This window comes from Gopherus evgoodei, chromosome 6 (genome assembly GCF_007399415.2).
Source record: "Gopherus evgoodei ecotype Sinaloan lineage chromosome 6, rGopEvg1_v1.p, whole genome shotgun sequence".
NCBI classification, from domain to species: Eukaryota; Metazoa; Chordata; order Testudines; family Testudinidae; genus Gopherus; species Gopherus evgoodei.
The window spans coordinates 108,938,743-108,962,575 of NC_044327.1; the positions used below are offsets into that span (position 1 = coordinate 108,938,743).

The following is a 23,833-nucleotide window of genomic DNA, read 5'->3' on the forward strand; positions in this document are numbered from 1 at the left end:
CTAGGGAAGCAAGAATAACCACTTCCTTACCCACTATAAAGAAAATTCTTACAAGTACAAACATATTTAGCGGACTCTCCCAAATTTGAACATCAATTATCTTTACATACTGTACTACGAGCTCTGACTTCAATGAGTTTCTCTGCATTTATGCTGAAGTAAGTGAACACAGAATCTAGTTATATGAGACTGCCAGTTAAGAGGGGTCAAAGAAATGGAAATACTGACTTTATTTGTTAAAAATATTACTGATTATTTTATATTAATTATATTAATTTGTCGCCGGGAGTGAATTTTTATACTGTTTGGCCAAATAATTGATCTCCCTACTTATAACACATAGTATGTTCATATTCAGTGAATTCACATATAACCAATGGACTGCTGCAAGAGCTGGCTATAGCAAACCAGTTATTTGCACTGTTAAAAAGTTTAGAAAAAAATTTCTAGCTGATCTAATTTAAGAGAGGTCAACGGAAAATTATTCATATGAGTTTTGCACAAATTTCCCTTTCTGATAGACTAATGGATAGTCTCTCCTGCATAAGTGCAATATGGAACTAAGCAGAATCCTTTCAAAGTAAGTAACATTAAACCTCGGACAACATTCTATTTAATGGATTTTATTTCAATTATACCAAAGGAGTACAGAGACACAGCTCTTTCTCCTCTTATTTAGGGGAAAAAAATCATTTAAAGTCAGTGGTGCTGAGTCTGTTTGTATTCACACCAATTTCATGACAGTATAACTCTGTTTATTTAAGATGCATTAGTCCCTGTTTATTCCCTGTATAAAGGAATTGTCTCTTGTAGGATGTAGCCCAGATTATTTTATTTGATTGCTGTTGGTGATGCAGACTAATTATTGCTCATTATGGGCTTGATACTGTGAAATGCTGAATACCCTGGCCCTGATTAAGCACAGCATTTAAGTACATGCTTAACTTTAAGCACATTAGCAGTACTAGTAACTTAAAATTAAATATGCACTTAAGTGCTGTTCTAGATTGGAGATAGCACACTCAGCAATTTATAGGATCAAGCTCACTCATGACACACACACAATGAAATGAGAAAGCAGTCTTTATCTTTAACCAGGGGGTCAATCCTGTAGTCCTTATGCAAGCTAACTTTCCATTAAACAAGTCACTGGGGCACACCTAATGTGAAACAAGTTGACAAATCTGGTAAATTCTGTCTCTATTACAGGTCACCTTTCAACTAGCATGGGCAGGCGAGAGAGCCCATCTGCATTTGCATGCACTTCTGTTCTTTGATTTTGATGTCATAGATGTAACCAGCTAAGAAAAACTTCCTAACTGTAAGTATGGTAGGACAATGAAATAAACGGCCTAGGGAAGTCATAGAATCTCTTTCACTAGACATTTTCAAAAAAAAAAGGCTGGACAGCCATTTGTCTTGCACGGTATACACAAAACAAATCCTGCATCTTGGCAGGGTATTAGACTAGATGACCCTGGCGGTCCCTTCTAACCCTATGGTTCTATGATTCTAAATTCACTGGAAATTTTGACTGAGTTAGAACTGCAAAATCAGGCCTTTTTCCTAAACTAGTTTAAAAAAAAAGTTTTGGTCTAAACTGAAATTTTAAACTACTTTCTAAAAATGAATACAAATGTGACCACCTAACTCCATTCATGTGCAGCATCAATTGATTTAGTGTATTTCATTTATGATATTGTATTGTTACTTATTATACATTAAGAACGGCTGGTACGATATTATATTCCTTTCTATGCATCATATATATTCCTAAGCTAGTTGCAGCATTTAGCACTATTCAACACTATAATGATCTAATGCAGCGTTTCTCAAACTGGGATCCGCAAGGGTACTCCAGGGGGTCCATCAACTCCGCTGCTCAACTCCTCCCCTTCCCTTCCAGCACCTCCTGCACACCGGGGAAAGAGCTGTTCAGCGGCGTGCAGGAGGCACTGGGAGCAAGGGGGAGGAGTGGGGATGGGGCGTGCTTGGGGAGGAAGCAGAAAGAGGCGGGGAAGAGAAGGGGTGGGGGTGGGACCTTGGGACTAAGTGGGGGGTTTGAGAGTCTGTGAAAAAATTTAAATCAAAATGGGGGGTCTTGGGTTGCTAAAGTTTGAGAACCACTGATCTAATATAATGCTATATTTTGATCATATTTGTGTGTGATTGTAGTTAATTAAACCAAATTACAATGAGACAGGCTACAACACCCCATTAAACCCCCCCAAAAATGTATTAAACATTTAAATAACTAATATTTGATTAGGAACTAGGTAATAAACATAATTCTTAATATGTAAAATATATAGTTGTGGCTAATGCTTTGACTCAAGTGTCTTCCACAGAGCCATAAACGTTCATTCTTCATTTATACAAAAGCTTCAGATTGCAAATACCTGTAGTAAACAAACGACCCCATGATTAACACCAATTACTGTCAATCACTTATTTCATAAAAATGATAATTATAAACAGAGCAGCATTGACAGCGTGTCTTTAACAATATAAAACATTTCAGTCAAGGCTATGCCTTTGTAGAGCACAGAGCATACAGCTTTACCCACTGTCTGCAAAGCATACAAATTCTAATCTTTTATAACCAGTGAACTAATCCAGAGGGGAGAACCTTAACTTTAGCACCTGTATCCAGCATTTATTTAGAGGTACACCATTAATTTATCTGATATGGGATACCAGTGCCCAGCGCTTTGCCGCATGAGATGATCGTACTAAAGGAAATATCAGAGTCCCTGATAAAAGTGGTCGCATGTGGCTCCACATTTACATCATGCATTTCAGGCCTCCCATCATTGCGAACCAGTTTACAACAGTACTCTAATTTAAAGTGTCCTTCATTCCCATGAGCCTGGCACACAGCAGTTCTATACAGGCAGGCAGGGAAGTTGACCAAGAAAACTGTGAGAAGCTGGCAACTTTTGCTGCTGATGGTGTGGAACAGGAGTAGGTAGCATTTATGTCTTTTTTTTGGAAGCAGAAGCAACTAATGGTTTAAGTGTAGACACAAAGGTAGAAGCAATCTGAGACACAGACCCCTTTCAAACCTGGCTCTCTCAAATGCCTCACTGCTAGCAACTGAAGCATCAAAAGTTAGAGTTATAACATCTTCGGCCAGTAACTTTTCACCTAGGCTGTCATTGGCTATGCTAGTCACAAAACTATCCCTGAGCATGTTCATCATAATGTTCCCAAATTCATAGTCCTGGGCCAACCACCACAAATGACACGCAAACTTACATATGGTTTTGTTGGGCTGCTGGCAAGCTTCAAAATATGTTTTCCTAAGCAAAACAGAATCTCCAGTCCCAAAATAATCATTGAGGCGCTGCACAGCCACATCAAAGGAGGACTTGGGCTCTGGGAGTCCATCATAAATATCAGTGCCATCACTGGCTAATCAGTTCTGTAGCAAGGGTAATCTAGCAGCATCAGAAAGTTCAAGATCTGCATAGTTCCAGAAATTCCAAATAAAGTATTGCCAGTCAACAGCCAAAGAATGTGCAGGCAGCATGTGTTGCAGAGTAGAGGCACTTGTCGCCATGATGTTACTCTCTGATCCACCCCAGAACAGTTATCCCAAAACACAAGGAAATCGAAGCAAGACATGCAAGTAGGTGGTCAATCAAACCAAAACATATAATAACCATGAACCAAGCAAGTCAGCAACAGTGTGAACAAAACATAACAGTCCAAATGGCAGGTTTGTAGCAGCAGGCCCTGGGTAACCAGACACACCCAATGGTACGTACGTATACAGGAATAGGAAGTGGAATACTGCGTTTAGAGAGCAGGGACCAGAAAATGAGCAGGAAGCAATAAGCAGGAAGGACGGACACACACACACACACACACACACACTATGAGGACAAAAAGAATCTCAACCTTTGAATAAAATGCATATTTAATTTCAATAAAACATAATTCTTGAAGTCATTTTAAGATTAACCAAATCTTTCTAAAAGGGAAAATAGAGTCATAATTGAACAATAAAGGGGAAAAGGATTGAGAGGGAGAGGGAACAGATCTGTTATCCCCATAGCCAATAGCCAGGCAACAGTATTGCCTGTGAGACCAAAGTGAGCAAATGAAACATGCCCCCAAATCTCAGAAAAGATGACAAGTATAGCTCCTGTCTCATTGATTAATTTAATTGTTCAGTTGTCATTCCAAAGAGATAATAAAGTTATACTCCTTGAGAAATACTACTATACTGTGCTATCTAATGAAACATTACCATCAGTTTGCTTGGCTCTAGAGGAAGTCATGAATTATTGTAATGGGTTCACTGGAACCAGATGTCTATTTATTTAACTCCTGCATGCTGTAGAAAAGGTCAAGGCACTCTAACGCAAGTAGTCTGAATAAGGCAGACATGGAATTTTCATGCTTTCCCCCTGCCATTTACTTTAGTTATCAAAATAATTCCTTATTTTGAAACAGCAATTCTTTGGAAGTCAGCTACAATGGTTCAACCAAATATTTTACACCAGTATCACTCAGTGATTAGATTAAAAAGATAGCATCATATTTTGGGATGGATTCTGTGAGCCTTACAGAGTAGAGCTAACTGCACAAACAGTCCGATATGGAGTATGGCACAACAGGGCCAGGCTGTCTATGTGTAGATTTAATAGGCTATATATGAGCAGATTTATTTACACTAAACTGCTTTACACCACTCTAGTAATGTAATGGGGTCTTAAATGGATGTTAAACGAAACTCACTCTAAGACCCATTGCCAGAGTGCTGTAAAATATCTTTACTATAAATGATAATCAGGCCCTGCTTCCAAAGTCTTTTATTTTACAGTTTACTGCTAATTTGAGATATTTTTATTTACAAGTTTCATAAGGTTGTAGAGAAAATCTGCTTCTTCAAATTACATTTATGAGCTAATTTTGTGTCTGCAAAGATGCATGTACATCTAAATTTTACCATTAAGAAATTAAATCCATAAATAAACTCTTTTACTCAATTGTGGGGTTTTAAAAATATTTTCCATAGTACAATAAACAGAGGAATTTGCATGTCTGAATAAATGTATTTTTCACATCTGCACTAAAATCAGAAATACATATAAGGCTAACTGATTACTTGCCAATTATTTTTTTCCTTATCTTTAGTCACGTACATTTTCATCTGACCATTTCAACACCCTGAGTGAGATCCTCATTTGATGTAAATCAGTGTAGCTTTATTGGCTTCAATACAAGTATGCCACTTTACACCAGCTAAGGATCCAAGTTTCCACTATTCTTTAAAATGTTTGCTCTCTTTTCAGCCTGTTTGCTCAAGTTTAAGGTCCCTCAGTATGTGACTCTTTAAGACGTGATACTTCAAATTCAGTTCATGTGAGCGAGGCCAGCTTATGAGGGAGGGTTTGCAGGAGCAGGTTTCATTTGTAGAGGGAACTGTTGATGTTAGGCACACTAGCAATCCACCAGTCTCATTCCTTCAAGAACTGCCCCAATAGACGTGTTTCCTTTCCCTGCAATGGCTATGGGAAGAGCCCTTTAACAGCAACATCGCTTATACCAATCCTTCCCATCCCTTTTCAGGTCTGGCTCAAGAACTGTCAGGCATGAAAGTGAGAGTGAGAGTGTGATAGTGAAGGAATTTAAAAAACAAAACAAAAAAAACAAAAAACCCTGGGAGACAGACTATGACAGAAATAAAGAAACTGCAGCTGAAGAAGAAAAAAAAGAAAAGACAAATGATAACAGAGTGTTCGAACTATGGCCTGTCCTTTACAAAACAAATCAAAGAAACGTGTTAAAAATAACATGCTAACACAAATACCTACCAGGTGACAGCTGAGTTTTGCCCTGTAAGACTTTCTTCTGCAATTTTCATGTCCTTCAGTCCCACTTTGTTAATTCCTTTCGCCCTTTTCCTGGCTTACTCTGCTCTCTCTCTCTCTCTCTCTCTCTCTCTCTCTCTCTCTCTCTCTCTCTCAACCCTGCACTTTATTTCTTATTTCCTGTTTTCCTGTCTTCTTCCCCTGTCTCCCTTCAGGAGAATGTTTGAAGAGCAGCCAAAGGAAACTCGTAAGCTAATGCTGCTCTGTTTTGCTCTGTGCAGTGAGAGGAGTTGCGAGGGTGGGGAAAATTACAGGAATATTGCCAGCAGGGCCGTCCTTAGGATTTACGGGGCTCTATGTAGTATTATTAAACTCAGGGCTGGCTCGAGCCACCAGTGAAGGAAGCAGGTGCTTGGAGTGGTCAATGGAAAGGGGCGGCACATCCAGGTCTTCGACAGCAATTAAGTGACGGGTCCCTCAGTCCCTCTCTTCCTCTTTGAGCTGAAAAATGTTTCCAAAGATTTTAGGCATAACAAAGGATTTTATATCTTACTAAGGTACTGATTTTGCTGGAGGGTTCTTTTAAAACTAGTTCATCAGACAGTCAGAAGTAAAGAAAGGGAAACTCTTTGTCCAGCTATACGGAAGGAAACGGGGTGTTGTCCCTTTAACGGCTCTCTTCAGTGGGGGAGGAGGGGAGGGAGAAAGGGATAGACAGAAAGGAGCGGACGAGAACTGACGAAACTTTGTTCCAAGTCAGCCATAAAAATGTTAGCAGTGCCACTGGTCTGGAGGTATATATTGTCATCAAATTTGAAATAGTTGTGTATGAGGATAAAGTCACAGAGCTAAGCAACCAGTTGTGCTGTGGCATCATCAGGGATACTGTTCCTTACAGCTTGTATTCCATCTGTGTGTGGGATGTTTGTGTAGAGAGCCTCTACATCCATGGTGGCTAGGATGGTGTTTTCTGGAAGGTCACCAATGCATTGTAGTTTCCTCAGGAAATCAGTGGTGTCACAGAGATAGCTGGGAGTGCTGGTGGCATAGGCTCTGAGTAGAGAGTCCACATATCCAGACAGTCCTTCAGTGAGAGTGCCAATGCCCGAGATGATGGGGCATTCAGATTTCCGGGTTTGTGGGTCCTGGGTAGTAGATAGAATAACCCTGGTCGGGACTCTATGTTGATTTGTTCCGGTGTTAGCGTAGGGAGTGTCCTGAGTAGATGGTGCAGTTTCTTAGTGTATTCCTCAGTGGGATCTGAGGGAAGTGGCCTGTAGAATTTGGTATTGGAGAGTTGTCTGGCGGCCTCCTTTTGGTAGTCAGACCTGTTCATGATGACAACAGCACCTCCCTTATCCTGTGACTTTATCCTCACACACAACTATTTCAAAATTGATGATAATATATACCTCCAGACCAGTGGCATCACTATGGGCACCCGCATGGCCCCACAATATGCCAATATTTTTATGGCTGACCTGGAACAACGCTTCCTCAGCTCTCGTCCACTCACGCCCCTTCTCTACCTACACTACACTGATGACATCTTCATCATCTGGACCCATGGGAAGGAGACTCTGGAAAAATTTCACCACGATTTCAACAGCTTCCACCCACCGTCAACCTCAGCCTGGACCAATCTACATGGGAGGTCCACTTCCTAGACACCACAGTGCAAATAAGTGACGGTCACATTAACACCACCCCACATCGAAAACCCACCAACCGCTATGCTGACCTTCATGTATCCAGCTTCTATCCCGGACACATCACACAATCCATCGTCTACAGCCAAGCACTGCAGTACAACTGCATCTGCTCCAACCCCTCAGACAGAGACCAACACCTACAAAATCTTCACCAAGCATTCTCAAAACTACGATACCCGCACGAGGAAATAAGGAAACACATCAACAGAGCCAGATGTGTACCCAGAAGCCTCCTACTGCAAGACAAGCCCAAGAAAGAAACCAGAAGAACTCCACTGGCCATCACATACAATCCCTTGCTAAAATCTCTCCAATGCATTATCAAGGATCTACAATCCATCCTGGACAATGATCCCACACTTTCACAGGCCTTGGGTGGCAGGCCAGTCCTCACCCACAGACCCCGCCAACCTGAAGCATATTCTCACCAGTAACTGCACATCGCACCATAGTAACTCTAACTCAGGAACCAATCCATGCAACTAACCTCGATGCCAACTCTGCCCACATATCTACACCAGCGACATTATCATAGGACCTAACCAGATCAGCCACACCATCACTGGCTCATTCACCTGCACGTCCACCAATGTAATATACGCCATCATATGCCAGCAATGCCCCTCTGCTATGTACATCGGCCAAACTGAACAGTCCCTAGGTAAAAGGATAAATGGACACAAATCAGATATTAGGAATGGCAATATACAAAAACCTGTAGGAGAGCACTTCAATCTCCCTGGACACACAATAGCAGATCTTAAGGTAGCCATCCTGCAGCAAAAAGACTTCAGGACCAGACTTCAAAGAGAAACTGCTGAGCTTCAGTTCATCGGCAAATTTGACACCATCAGCTCAGGATTAAACAAAGACTGTGAATGGCTTGCCAGCTACAAAAGCAGCTTCTCCTCCCTTGGTTTTCACACCCTAACTGCTAGAAGAGGGCCTCATCCTCCCTTATTGAACTGACCTAGTTATCTCTAGCCTGAATCTTTCTTGCATATATATACCTGCCTCTGGAAATTTCCACTACATGAATCCAACGCAGTGAATATTCACCCACGAAAGCTCATGCTCCAATACGTCTGTTAGTCTATAAAGTGCCATAGGACTCTTTGTTGCTTTTACAGATGCAGACTAACACGGCTACCACTCTGATACATGATACTTATTGTTTTCCTTAAAGCCTTAGCTCCTGGAGTCAAGTGGATATGTGATGATTTCAGCCTTCATTCTTAAAGAAAAGGTGAGTTTCTAGCCCTCGTGGCTGTGAAGAAAGCTTCAAAAGTGACTCCAGTGCACCCTAAAGGCTCAAAAAGCAGAAGGCAAATAAGAAGAACACCACATCTATTATTTTTACATAATCTCATGATTTTAAAGCCAATCTCATGATTTTGGTGAGTGTGACTCATGATTTTTGAACATTCAGGCTTGGCAATACTGCCAATGCCAGTGCTGGTGGAAGGCCAAGAGACAAAGAGGAAAACAGTCAAGGGCATGAAACTCATAGGGATCCACTTGTGAATCTCTGATCTATATGTGACATTTTGGCCACAAGGCAGCCTATTCACCAGCTTCCCTACTAATCCAGCAATCCTAAAGGAAAGATTAGATAGAATAGCTGTTCCTCAAACACCAGACAATGCGGAAGGTGGGTGTTCCTCTTCTTTGGGGGTTTTTACATGGGAAGGGGAGCACATGATCCATCGAGGGCACAGTTTAGGCAAGTGCTGTGCAAACTTCCCCAAGTGGCTCTCAGTTCTAAACTGTACCACCACTGGCTACTCCAGTCCAAACTTCTCCTAAGCAGAGATTGATAGTTGTGCCAAACTGTAAGACAGTTTACATGATATGGATAAAACCGAGAGTACTTGCCAACACGTACTGTGACTTCTTATAGAGCTGACTGAGTTCTGATAGGCCAGCTGGTGGCTGTGGAGGTTTAGGACCCCAATTTTCAAGTTGCCCCTACTTCCCTCATCATCTTCCTAAGGTTTCAGTTTTTGTGGGAGAATAGGGCAAGCAGATTGCCAGCCACTCCTCCCCACTCTCCTGAGTGCAGCACTGACATAACACTGAACATGGCATTTCACACACAGTGTAAAATGTCACCAGTAATTCTGCTGGGAAAAATTCCTTTAGTACATAACATTTGATGTAATAAGATGGACATGATCCTTTCAGTCTAGTTTACACTGGGTAACACTGTATACTTTATTGATCAATAGTGTAAAATTCATAATAAGTACAGTTTCCCACATTCACTGGTTAAAATGTGCTTTACAGAAAACATTTGGTGTCCAAGATTCAGTGCATTGTTATATTATTTGTACTGGGGTGGCACCTACAGATGCCAGTTGCAGATCAGGGCCCCTGTGATGGATTGTCCACCCAACAGAAGGAGGACAAGCCCTGAGCAGGTTAATAGGGTCCAGGAGTGGCCAATTAACCTTATATTCTGCACTTGGAGTAGAACCAGAGCTGGATAAAACCTAATGGGAGATGAAGCCTACCTGGGGGAGGAGCTGGGTTAGGATTATAAAACCGGAAGGGGCTACTGGGAGGAGATCTGCAGTCACTCCCTAGAGGAAAAGGTAATTGGCTGGGGACAAGGAGGAGACCCCAAGGGAAAGTAAGCCCTGAGGTCCTGTTCTGGACTGGGCAGTCTAGTAAAAGGTTAGGAAGGGTGAAGTAGCCAGGGGGAGCAGAGGAATTTCCAGAGGTAGGCAAAGAGATAGAGAGGTGGGGTAGGAAGGAGCCCAGGTAAACAGCAACAGGGTCTTAGACTAGGCAGACCTGGATCGCTAGTTATAGGTTCCCTGGGCTGGAACAGAGTACCAGGCAGGCCTGGGTTCCCTTACCAGCAGCTGGAAAAATGGCACAAGACCTGGAGACTTGAAAAATCAACCGGACAGTTTGTCCTATAGGACCTGGAAGGTGGGGAACTATGTAGTGACCTAGCTGGAGGGCTGAGTCATGAAGAGGGAGCACCCTGCAATAGAGAACGGCCTTGGCGTGAGCAAATGATGGAAGCTGGCGCCAGGTGGAGCAAGAGCTAATTCCCAGCCAGAAAGAGGTGCATGTGTGGTGAGTAGCAACCTCTTTACAGCCCTGCTGTGATGGATGTTGTACAAGTACATAACGAAAAGACAGCCCCCACCCCAAAGATCTTAGGTTTGCAGACCTCAGATTAGCCCTTCCTACATTATTCTTCTTACAGCTCCATGGTCCATGTCATTCTTTAAATAACATTCTTCAGTGCTCTTGGGTATATTTAACAAAAACTAAAGCCAAGAGCAAGCCCAGTACTTTAATCCAGAGTTTGCTTGTGATGGAAATAAATAGATTTTGGTAAAGAAACATGTTTCTGTTTCTAGCTGCTTCAATTACAAGAATAATAATATAATGTAAGGGTAGTGTTTCATGTTCGTCATCCTCTACAGGATGTAATCAGAATTGCTCATATGTATTTCCCAGTTCTGGATACCACATTTCAGGAAAGATATGGACAAACTGGAGAGAGTCCAGAGAAGAGCAACAAAAACTGAGTTTGTTTAGTTTGAAAAAGAGAAGACTGAGAAGGGACATGATAACAGTTTTCAAGTATGTAAAAGATTATTACAAGGAGGAGGAAGATTGTTTTTCTTAACTTCTGAGGATAGGACAAAAAGCAATCGGCTTAAATTGTTGCAAGGGAGGTTTAGGTTGGACATTAGGAAAACTTCCTAACTGTCAGCGTGGTTAAGCACTGGAATAAACTGCCTATGGAGGAGTTGTGGAATCTCCATCATTAGAGATTTTTAAGACCAGGTTAGACAAACACCTATCAGGAATGGTCTAGATAATTAGTCCTGCCATGAGTGCAGGGGAATGGACTAGATGACCTCTCAAGGTCCCTTCCAGTTCTATGATTCTATGTAGGTTATTGCAATTTTTGGTAATACTGTTCCATAGAGAAGATGGAGTGATTGAAAAGGAGTAATGTCTGGAATCATTTCACAAAAGTAACAGAAGATACCATTAAATGTAAACTCTGTAATTCAGAGCTGAGGTATGCAAACAACACCGGAGCAGTGCTGAACCATTTGAAGCTGAAACATCCCTGTTTCATGTGGAGAAGAAAAGGCAAAAATCAAACAACGTTGACAGCATTTGTTTCTGGCAGTTCAAGAAAATGCAACACACAACGTGACAAAAAACTAACAGAGTTGTTTTGCACCATGATCACTACAGATATGCTGTCTGTAAGTGTCATTGAGGGTACAGGTTTTCATGCATTGATGAGTTTTGTAGAACCGGAATACCGTGTGCTTGTGAGACAGACTATAACCTCGAGATGAGAAGAGCTATGAAGACTGTGCGAAGCCTGTCTGGGAAAAATTGAAAAACGTTATTAACCATTCACCACTGACAGCTGGACAGCATTAACTACAGAAAGCTACATGACTATCACTTGCCATTATACTGAAAATTGGGAGCTTTGATCTGCAGTTCTAGAAACTGAAAGTATGGCAGAACAACATACAACAGAAAACTTCGCTGAAAAATTAAATGCTGCAGTGGAAAGATGGGGTCTGGCAGGGCATGTCTTGGCGTGCATACACAATACAAGCAACATTGTGCTTGCCAACACACCAAGATATGTTACGTGGGAATCTGTCATTTTGTTTTGCCCATACTTTGCAGCTAGCCATAAATGATGGGTTTTCTTCAAATAGTGTGGATCGTGCTGTTGCAGCTGCAAGTTGACTAGTTGCACACTTCCACCACAGCACTATGATTGCATAAGCACTCGAAAGAAAACAAACACAGCTGCAGGTTAAGCGACACTGTCTGATCCAGTTGTGTAAAACTCGCTGGAATTCAGTATATAAATGTTCAAAAGACTCTGTGAGCAAAGGTGGGCTGTAACAGCTGCGCTCTCAGATAGCTCTGTAACAAAACAATCTGATGCCCAAACTATTCAGCTGCAAGATGAGCACTGGCCATTAACAGAGGACATCTTACCACTACTTTCCACTTTAAAATGTGCTACAGCTACCATGTCTGCTGAACAGTGTCAATTTCAAAATATTTATCCAATTTGCAAGTCTTCTCCAAACTTACCTCAGAAGCAAAGTTCCTGTCGAAAATGGAAGTTTCTGATTTCAAGGCTGCTGTTCGTCGCTCTCTGAAACATTGCATGAAACCCAGCAATCCTGCCATAACTGTCAAACCTGCACTTATTGCCTCCTTGTTAGATCCACACCATAAACACATGTGGTTTCTTTCGCCTGTTGTCCAGATCGCTGGTAATTCAAAGCTTATGCAACTTGCATCAATGTTAGAAATAGAAGAACCTCCTAGTGCTACTGCTGAACCGGATCAGCCAACAGAGCCAGTGCCAAAGAAAAAAATGCAAGAAACTGAGAAGAGTGTTATAGTGATGCTTTTAGGTGAAGATTATGCCAAAAAGGAGAATCCAGTAGAAAATGAACTGGAAAATTACTTCAGGGAGCCTTGTCCTTCATTGGAATGCAGTCCACAGAAGTGGTGGAAGGTCCATGCAAAGCATTTTCCAAGGCTTGGAAAACTGGCAAAGAGTACCTGTGCATTCCAGAAATGTCTGTGCCTGCAGAACATGCATTTTCCAATGCTAGCCTTACTAATCAGCTGCACACAAGACTGAGACCAGAGCATGTAAACATGTTATTTTTTAACAAAAATCAGCAGTAGAGTTGAAATTCTAATTTGACTTTTTTGTATTTTTGGACAGCTTAGGGATAATATGTAAAAAGTTAAACAAAAAAGTGGGTTTTACACATTGGCTGTTTTTGTTAATAAAGGCACTTAATAAAGATAATATATAGTATGATAGATTCATTGTGAACCAGTGGCACTGGAACATTTTTAATAGTAGGGGCCTGGGCCCGGTAGCCGGGACCCCATGTAAAACGTGGGGGTTCTGCAGGCACTCCCTGCTCTCCGAGTTCCCGTGCCTATGATGTCAGTTCCATAGCAATCATCCCGACTCCTAACAATGCAGAACCTAGTTCCACACACACTATGAAATAGTATTGCTGCGGACTTTTTAATGTGCACATTAGACATTTAACCATTAACTGCATACATTACGGGTAAGATAGATGCTTATCAGTTAACCAGTTAACATTTTATATCCCTAATTCACACTTGTGCTACTAAGGATACGTCTAGATTAGAGAGCGTGGCCTTCTAATAACGTGAATTGACTGATTTCCAATGAACATTAGTTAACTAACATGACTGTAAATGCTAGTCTACCCATGCCACACATCTTTGCAATTTGCTTGTGGCTTGGCTCACTTAAGCCGTCTTTATTACCTCCCAGGACTGGAAGTTATGACTCCTATGCCTGTAGTCAGCTCCCCTGGTATGGTGAGAGTGTGGAGACAAGAATGCCTCTGTTATGGTAGTGTTGTCTTTTGTTTGTCTTAAATTAAACAAAAGGTGATGGATCATACTTATAGTTAAGGATGAGTGGAGGCCTCTCCTGCCCTGACTGACAAAGGCAGCTTCCTCATTCCATCTGTTGGCGGAATCTCACCTAGATGTGGGCAGAGGGGAGGAGAGGAGGGAGGGGGGAATGTTTCCCAGTTTCTTGCTGGTCTCCTCATATCTATGTTGAGGGCTTATTCCTCCACCCAATTTCCAGTAGCGAAGAGGGAGATCTTTGAGCCAAAAGGATCATTATGGAGCTGTCAGCTGGAGAAACGCGCTTCAGTTCTATGGCTTTCCTAAGTTCTTCACTGGCTGCTAGACAGCCAGAAAAGAATTTACCATTTAGCAGGACCCTGGGGATAGTAAAATAACAATTGTTTGGACTTGCATAGCATCTCTCATCCAATGCTCCCATTCTTTCACTTTTACAGGTAAGGAAGCTCAGGCTTGGGAGTCCTATCTAAAGTGAGCCCATAATCAAATTTGTGTTTAGATCCCTCATCTCCTGACTCCTAGCTTTCTGCATCTGACTCCTCCACTTGGAAGTCAACTGTATACAGCTGAAATCTGACTGAGGTGGCTACTTCCAGGAGGAAATGTCCCTCCTCAGAATAGGCAGCAACCTTTGTTCTTAGTACATATTTGGAGGCTCACAGAGATTCTGTGGAGTAGCATCCACTGAGGCAGCCTGGGACTGAATAAGAAATTAAATATGGCATTGATTAGTGTATATTATGACCCATTAAATCTTAGTATTTTGAAAAAATACACAGTTGAGGTATCAAGTTCTACAAAGTAGCCAATCTTTTTTACATGTGCAGTATTTTTCTGAATATGTATCTATCTTCATATGAGACAGAGAGAGAAAGCATCTACTGAGCTATTGTGGTTAACGGGTAAATAACAAGCTTTTAAAAAATGCTTATGTAAGAAATGAACTGATACCATTCAGATCTTGCACTTAAGTCATTACTTAGTTGTTTCTCTGATAAATACAAAGCTCTTTAGAAACCTAACCCCATGCATTATTACCAAAACAGGAAAGACGGTATGTAATTAATAATATTCTCCTGTGAAGGCTTTTATTCCAAACAAAAAAGAGCATTACATGCTCATGTGTCTCTTAAAATATATGAAGTCCTTGCACTCTCCAAACCCCTCAAGGTGGAGGAAGACAAGCTATATCACAGTCTGTAAAGTGCCAGGTCCAGGTTTGTGACTGATACTGATGGAATCAGTAGCCCAACATAAGGGATTCTGCAACAATGAGAGAGCTAGTAAATGATCTACTTCAGGCATGAGCTACATGTACTGATGTCAGGATTTGGTTTACTCTGGACTAGGAGAAGTTGCATATCCCCTAAATTAGGGTGGTTAAGGGGGGCAATGTGGGTTGGGGGGGAGACATGCAATCAAAAATTAGCAGGATACAGTTGATCTATTGAAGTTTTTGCTGCTTGCTTCCACCCAGATATGCTGAGGTTTGCTGAAGTAAGTGTGGGGGAGGGCGGGGCCGGCGCTTCCATTTAGGCGGCCTAGGCAATTGCCTAGGGCGCCAGAATTATTGGGGGGTGGCATTTTGCCGGGAGGGGGTGGCAGGCGGCTCCAGTGGACCTGCCGCAGTCGTGCCTGCGGAGTGTCCCCTGGTCCCGCGGCTCTAGTGGAGCTGCTGCAGGCATTCCTGCGGACAGTCCCTTGCTCCTGTGGCTCCGATAGACCTCCCGCAGGCACGGCTGCGGCAGCTCCACCGGAGCTGCAGACCAGCAGATCTTCTCCGCAGGCATGACTGCGGCAGGTCCACCGGAGCCACAGGACCAGCGCACGGGGCGGCGAAATGGCCGTGCACCTAGGGCGCTAAAAACACTAGCGCCAGTCCTGGGGGAGGGGGAGAGAGAGACAGCAGAAGCAATACTTCTTTCCTCTGTTTTGACTACACAGTTGCATTTGTGACCAAAATTTGGTATGATTTGACAGGATCCAGATGAGAGAGCTGAGTTTTTGCAGGGCTGTTGTGATCAGATGCATCCAGGTCTGTATTTCCGAGATGCACTTGGAGAAGGTAAAGATGTTCTCTTAAGTAGTGCCATCTTGGAAATGGGAGCCAAAATCTGGCAGGATCTAGCAGGGCAGATTTGCAGCATTGTTGTTGGGATGTGTTCAGATTTTTGTTGTTGCTGTTGGAGCAATGTATTTAAATAATGAAACTTGAAGTATTGGGGCCAAAAATCAGTTGCTCCAGCAGATACTAGATGAGGTATTTGACTGTATTGCTGGGCCAGGATGCATCAGGGTCAGAGTTTCTGAAGAGGAGCATTGATATTTGTTCTCTATTTATGCAGTAGAAATTGTGGGACTGAGACCAACAAGTGTCAGGATCCAGATTTTAACTCCCCCTTCCCACATTTTTTCAAAGTTCTATGGCAAACGTGTCTAAAGTCATACACACCAGCCACTTTGTGGTCATAGTTGGAATATTTGAGGCTACAAATTTACCCTAATTGTAACCTCATTTGTAAAAAGTATTGTACTACCTTGTGAACTTTCATATAATGTATAATAAAAAACATTGCTGGAAAGTAGGTTAATTTGCTTTCAATAATGTATCAGTATAAACAGGTGCAAGAGAACCAGACAGTGGGATTATATTACTCCAAACAGTAAAGGCCATGCTGATATGACTAAGGACTATGCTTGGTAAAAATGGAAGATAAATGAATCAAAGTTGGTGTGTCAGATATTAGGCCTAGGGCTGCTGATTAATCGCAGTTAACTCATGTGATTAACTCAAAAAAATTAATCGTAATTAACCACACTTTTAATCTCACTGTTAAACAATAGAATACCAATTGAAATTTATTAAATATTTTTGGATGTTTTTCTACATTTTCAAATATATTGATTTCTATTACAACACAGAATACAAAGTGTACAGTGCTCACTTTATTTTTTATTACAAATACTTGCACTGTAAAAATGATAAAGAAATAGTATTTTTCAGTTCACCTCATACAAGTACTCAAGTGCAATCTCTTTATCGTGAAAGTTAAACTTACAAAATGTAGAATTATGTACAAAAAAAATTGCACTCAAAAATAAAATAATGTATAACTTTAGTGCTTACAAATCCACTCAGTCCAACTTCTTGTTCAGCCAGTTACTAAGACAAACATGTTTGTTTACACGGGAGATAATGTTGCTCGCTTCTTATATACAATGTCCCCTGAAGGTGAGAACAGGCATTTGCATGGCACTTTTGTAGCCAGCATTGCAAGGTATTTACGTAACAGATAACGCTAAACATTCATATGCCCCTTCATGCTTTGGTCACCATTCCAGAGCACATGCTTCCATGCTGATGATGCTCGTTAAAAATGCATTAAATTTGTGACTGAACTCCTTGGGGAGAATTGTAATCTCGGATGATGACCCAGCACATTTTGTTTGTTTTAAGAACACTTTTACTGAGATTTGACAAAAGAAGGTACCATGTGAGATTTCTAAAGATAGCTACAGCACTTGACCCAAGGTTTAAGAATATGAAGTGCCTTCCAAAATCTGAGAGGGATGAGGTGTGGAGCATGCTTTCAGAAGTCTTAAAAGAGCAACACTCCAATGCGGAAACTACAGAACTGGACCATCAAAAAAGAAACTAAGATACGGGATGTGGACCTGAGGCTGAAGAGGATCCTAACGGGAGTGGGAAAGAATCCATTGATTGTCCTTCATGTGGGAACAAATGATATGGCTAGATTCTTGCTGGAACGTATCAAGGGAGACTATGCCAGGCTGGGGAAGATGCTTAAGCAAATCGAGGCTCAGGTAATCTTCAGTGGGAGTCTGCCTGTTCCCAAAGAAAGGCAATGAAGGTGTGACAAGATTATGACAATCAACAGATGGCTCAGGCAGTAGTGCTTTAAAGAGGGCTTTGGGATGTATGGCCACTGGGAGGCATTAATAGACAGAGGACTGTTCTCTCTGGATGGACTTCACCTGAGTAGGGAAGAAAATAGACTTCTAGGATGGAGGCTGGCACAACTAATTGAGAGAGCTTTAAACTAGGAATTGAGAGGAGATGGTTGGGAGATGTCCAGGTAATCTCCATGCTGGATTTTAACATTGAGAGGTAAGAAAGCATACAGCCGTGGGTAGGAGAATGGACATAAGGAGGGAGGATAGTGTAGATACCAGTCTAATAGGTGATACTGGCAGTAGAATGTCTGGGCCTAATCGGGTAAGGAATGTGAGCAAAGCCAAACAGCAAGAAATAAGACGTTTGTACACCAATGCGAGGAGCCTAGGTGACAAAATGGAGGAACTAGAGTTACTGGTGCAGGAAGTGAAACCAGATATTATAGGGATAAAGGAAACATGGTAGAATAGCAGTCATGACTGGAGTATACGTATTGAAGGGTATGTGCGGTTTAGGAAAGACAGAAATAAAGGCAAAGGTGGTGGAGTAGCATTGTATATCAATGATGAGATGAACTGTAAAGAAATAAGAAGGGATGGAATGGATAACAGAGAGTCTGTCACATTGGGCAAGAAAGCTACTAGAGTCTCCCCTGGGATAGTCCTTGGTGGTCTATAGCACACCCCAGAATCTGATCTGGATATGGATAAAGACCTCTTCAATGTTTTTAATTAAGTAAATACTAATGGGAATTGTGTGATCATGGGAGACTAACTTCCCAGATACTGGAGGACAAGTGCTAGTAATAATAAGGCTCAGATTTTCCTGGATGCGATAGCTGATGGATTCTTTCACCAAGTAGTTGTTGAACCAATAAGAGGGGATGCCACTTTAGATTTGGTTTTGGTGAGTAGTGAGGACCTCATAGAAGAAATGGTTGTAGGGGACAACCTTGGCTGACGCGATCATGAGCTAATTCAGTTTAAACTAAATGTAAGGATAAACAAAAATAGATATCTGACTAGGGTTTTTTTATTTCAAAAGGGCTAACTTAAAAACATTAAGGAAATTAGTTAGGGAAGTGGATTGGACTGAAGAACTTGTGGATCTAAAGGCAGAGGAGGCCTGGAATTACTTCAAGTCAAAGCTGCAGAAACTATCAGAAGCCTGCATCCCAAGAAAGTGGAGAAAATTCATAGGCAGGAATTTTAGACCAAGCTGGATGAGCAAGCATCTCAGAGAGGTGATTAAGAAAAAGCAGAAAGCCTACAAGCAGTGGAAGATGGGAGTGATCAGCAAGGAAAGCTACCTTACTGAGGTCAGAACATGTAGGGATAAAGTGAGAAAGGCCAAAAGTCATGTAGAGTTGGACCTTGCAAAGGGAATTAAAACCAATAGTAAAAGGTTCTATAGCCATATAAATAAGAAGAAAACAAAGAAAGAAGTGAGACTGCTGAACACTGAGGAAGGAGCAGAGGTTAAGGATAATCTAGGTATGGCCCAATATCTAAATAAATACTTTGCCTCAGTCTTTAATGAGGCTAATGAGGAGCTTAGGGTGAATGTAGGATGACAAATGGGAATGAGGATATGCAGGTAGATATTACCACATCCAAGATAGATGCCAAATTCAAACAGCTTAATGGGACTAAATTGGGGGGCCCAGATAATCTTAATACAAGAATATTAAAGGAACTGGCACATGAAATTGCAAGCCTATTAGCAAGAATTTTTAATGAATCTGTAAACTCAGGGGTTGTACCGTATGACTGGAGAATTGCTAATGTAGTTCCTATTTTTAAGAAAGGGGAACAAAGTGATCAGGGTAACTACAGGCCTGTTAGTTTGACACCTGTAGTATGTAAGGTCTTGGAGAAAAATTTGAAGGAGAAAGCAGTTATGGACATTGAGGTCAATGGTAATTGGGACAAAATACAACAATGTTTTACAAAAGGTAGATTGTGCCAAACCAACCTGATCATCTTCTTTAAGAAGGTAACAGATTTTTTAGACAAAAGAAATACAGTGGATCTAATTTAACTCAATTTCAGTAAGGCATTTGATACAGATCCACATGAGGAATTATTAGCTAAATTGGAAAAGATGGGGATCAATATGAAAATTGAAAGATGGATAAGGAACTGGTTAAAGGAGAGACAACAACGGGTCGTACTGAAAGGTGAGCTGTCAAGCTGGAGAGAGGTTACTAGTGGAGTTCCTCAGAGATTGGTTTTGGGACCAATCTTATTTAATCTTTTTATTACTGGCACAAAAAGTGGGAATGTGCTAATAGAGTTTACAGATGACACAAAGCTGAGAGATATTACCAATACAGAGAAGGACCAGGATATCATACAGGAAGATCTAGATGACCTTGTAAACTGGAGTAATAGTAATAGGATCAAATTTAATAGTGAAAAGTGCAAGGTCATGCATTTAGGGATTAATAACAAGAATTTTTGTTATAAACTGGGGATGCATCAGTTGAAAGTAACAGAGGAGAAGGACCTTGAAGTATTGGTTGATCACAGGATGACTATGAACCGCCAATGTGATATAGCCATGAAAAAAGCTAATGCGGTCTTGGGATGCATCAGGCAAGGTATTTCCAGTAGAGATAAGGAGGTGTTAGTACTGTTATACAAGGCACTGGTGAGACCTCATCTGGAATACTGTGTGCAGTTCTGGTCTCCCATGAATGATGGGAGGATGAATTCAAACTGCAACAGGTACAGAGAAGGGCTACTAGGATGATCCGAGGAATGGAAAACCTGTCTTATGAAAGGAGACTCAAAGAGCTTGGCTTTTTAACCTAACCAAAAGAAGGCTGAGGGGAGATATGATTGCTCTCTATAAATATATCAGAAGAGTAAATACCAGCGAGTGGGAGGAATTATTTAAGATCAGTACCAATGTGGACACAAGAACAAATGGATATAAACTGGCCATCAGGAAGTTTAGACTTGAAATTAGATGAAGGTTTCTAATCATCAGAGGAGTGAAGTTCTGGAACAGCCTTCCAAGAGGAGCAGAGGGGGCAAAAGATATATCTGGCTTCAAGACTAAGCCCTCGTCCAGACTAACCCGCGGCATCGGCGGGTTAAAATCGATTGCTCGAGGATCGATATATCGCGTCTAGTCTGGACGCGGTGTATCGATCCCCGAGCACGCTTACATCGATTCCGGAACTCCATCAATCCGAACGGAGTTCCGGAATCGACATGGAGAGCCGCGGACATCGATGCGGCGCCGTCCAGACTGGTGAGTACCTCGATTTTAGAAATTCGACTTCAGCTACGTTATTCTCGTAGCTGAAGTTGCGTATCTAAAATCGATTTTAATTCCTAGTCTGGACGTGGCCTAAGCTTGATAAGTTTATGGCAGGGATGGTATGATGGGATAGCTTAATTTTGGCAATTAATTGATCTTTGACTATTAGCGGTAAATATGCCCAATGGCTTGTGATGGGATGTTAGATGGGGAGGGATCTGAGTTACTACAGAGAATTCTTTCCTGGATGTCTGGCCGGTGAGTCTTGCCCACATGCTCAGGGTTTAGCTGATCGCCATATTTGGGATCGGGAAGGAATTTTCCTCCAGGGCAGATTGGCAGAGGCCCTGGGGGTTTTTCATCTTCCTCTGCAGTGTGGGGCACAGGTCACTTGCTGGAGGATTCTCTGCACCTTGAAGTCTTTAAACTACAATTTGAGGACTTCAGTAGCTCAGACATAGGTTAGGGGTTTGATACAGGAGTGGGTGGGTGAGATTCTGCAGCCTGCAGGTCAGACTAGACGATCATAATGGTCCCTTCTGACCTTAAAGTTTATGATTTAACCTTCTGCTAGTGACATCAGACTCAGATGATGAAAATGAATATGCGTCTGTCTGCACTGCTTTGGATTGTTATCAAGCAGAACCGGTCATCAGCACGGATGCTTCTGGCACGTAAATATCTTGCGACGCCAGCTACAACAGTGCCATGCGAACTCCTGTTCTCACTTTCAGGTGACATTGTAAACAAGAAGCAGGCAACATTATCTCCTGCAAATGTAAACAAACCTGTTTGAGCGATTGGCTCAACAAGAAATGGGACTGAGTGAACTTGTAGGCTCTAAAGTTTTACATTGTTTTATTTTTGAATGCAGGGTTTTTTTGTACATAATTCTACATTTGTAAATTCAATTTTCATGATAGAGATTGAACTACATTATTCGTATTAGGTGAATTGAAAAATACTATTTCTTTTGTTTTTATATTATTACAAATATTTGTAAAGTGAGCACTGAACACTTTGTATTCTGTAGGGTAACTGAAATCAATATATTTGAAAGTGTAGAAAACATCCAAAAATAGTTAAATAAATGATATTCTATTATTCTTTAACAGTGTGATTAATCGCAATTATTTTTTAATCACTTGACAGCCCTAATTAGGCCTAATTGGTGGGTAAAACGATGAGGATAGGCTATTATACCCATCACTCCCTTTTTGGGTCCTTAAAGAAATATTTGGTGGGGGAAGGAGAATAAGAATAGATTGGCTACTGAAGCAAGTTTCAATACCATGGCTACCATCTCCATTGTCTCCTGAGACCTCCTTCATCCAAATCCTAAAAGTTGTCCTAATCAGGCCAGAGAGAGGGACCCCAAAAACATGCCACCTCTGTTGGCTCCAGCTGAATCCCCAACACCATATGGGATGAACCCAGACAGGGCTTTAACTAAAGTAGAAGCAACAACAGCTTCAGTCCATCTCAACTAACTTCTTCCCTGTCCCCAAAAGGACAGTTATTACTATCCAAGAGAGTAACAAAGAAGGGTATTGTTTCCTTTTTAAAATCTCCCCCCAGCTAAAGGAAAACAAAGGATGTTGTTAAAATGAAAGCCTTACTTAATATTGTACATTGCAAATGCTGTAAATGCTCCTTCTATCTGTATCTTTAATAAAAGGTTTAAAAGATTTTTAACTATGTTTGCATTGTTCCAAACAGGCTGAGACCTGTGTGTACCAAACCTGGGCCGTGATTAACGCTGGCCAGTGATTGGATTATGTTAACGGCTTTGGTCAATCTAACTAAATATTCATCGCTCTCTGAGTCACAGCAAGAGGAGTCTGAGAACAAAACTGCAGGATGTGTTAATTAACTAGATCCTCACCAAGCACTACAGAGGTTTGGAATTCAAAGAGAAGACCTTTGCAATAAATACTTGCTAGTGATAGAAAAGCCCCCTTTCAAAAGCCACCAGTGGAACCACAAGGGCTGTTGTTGGCCATGGAGGGTGTGTGCGGGGGGAGGGGAGATAAATTTGACCACCACCAGCCACGTTGGGTGCCCAGGAAGGAGTCATCCTCTCCTGGAAAATAAACGGAGTAAAGAGAGCGGGAGAGAGGCGCTAGCAGGAGCGGGAAGAGGCCAGGGTACTCACTGCCTTGGCTGATGGAGCTGCCTGGGGCTGTCTCAGTGACTGGGTAGCCGCGGGCTCGTGGCGAAGGCGCCCAGCCTGGCTAGGCGAAGGCACCTGGAGCGGGGCACGTGCTGCAGGCAGAGCCCTCTCGTCCCCTGCTCGTTAGCAGGGAGTCTGAGCAGCCTGGCCCGGCTTCAGTGCATGTGAGCGGGGGCTGGCCCGTCTCCGTGCTCGCCAGCAGCCCCCGGGGGGTGAAGCAGCCGCCCCCGGCCGGCCTTGCGGGAAGGGGGCCGCACTTTCCCGGCTCCTTCTCGGGGCTGGCGGCGCGGGGGGCTGCGCAGCGGCCGCAGTTCCACGGGCGGGGGCCGGCTGCTTCAGCCCCCGCGCGGGCGGGCGGCCAGCGCATTCCACGTCGGGCCGCCGCGGTGATGCGGTAGGAAATTCCCTGCCCTCCAGCTCCGGGAAGTTGAATCAGTTCAGCGGGCTGGAGGAGGCTGGAGCTTGCTACATCTTGGCCCGTTCTCTA

General features: G+C 42.2%; 1 protein-coding gene across 3 annotated transcripts in view; it reads right to left on the bottom strand.

The window, feature by feature from the left end:
* OSMR (oncostatin M receptor) overlaps nt 1-23,476 on the bottom strand; it is a 79,146-nt gene extending 55,670 nt beyond the window's left edge. For 2 of the 3 annotated variants that reach the window (XM_030567607.1, XM_030567609.1), the window contains exon 1: nt 5,826-6,088. The gene's annotated coding sequence lies outside the window, so the exon portion shown is untranslated. Of the gene's footprint in view, nt 1-5,825; nt 6,089-23,328 lie in introns of those variants that run through there. The other variant, XM_030567608.1, reaches the window with a different exon arrangement.
* Between the last annotated feature and the right edge of the window lie 357 nt (nt 23,477-23,833).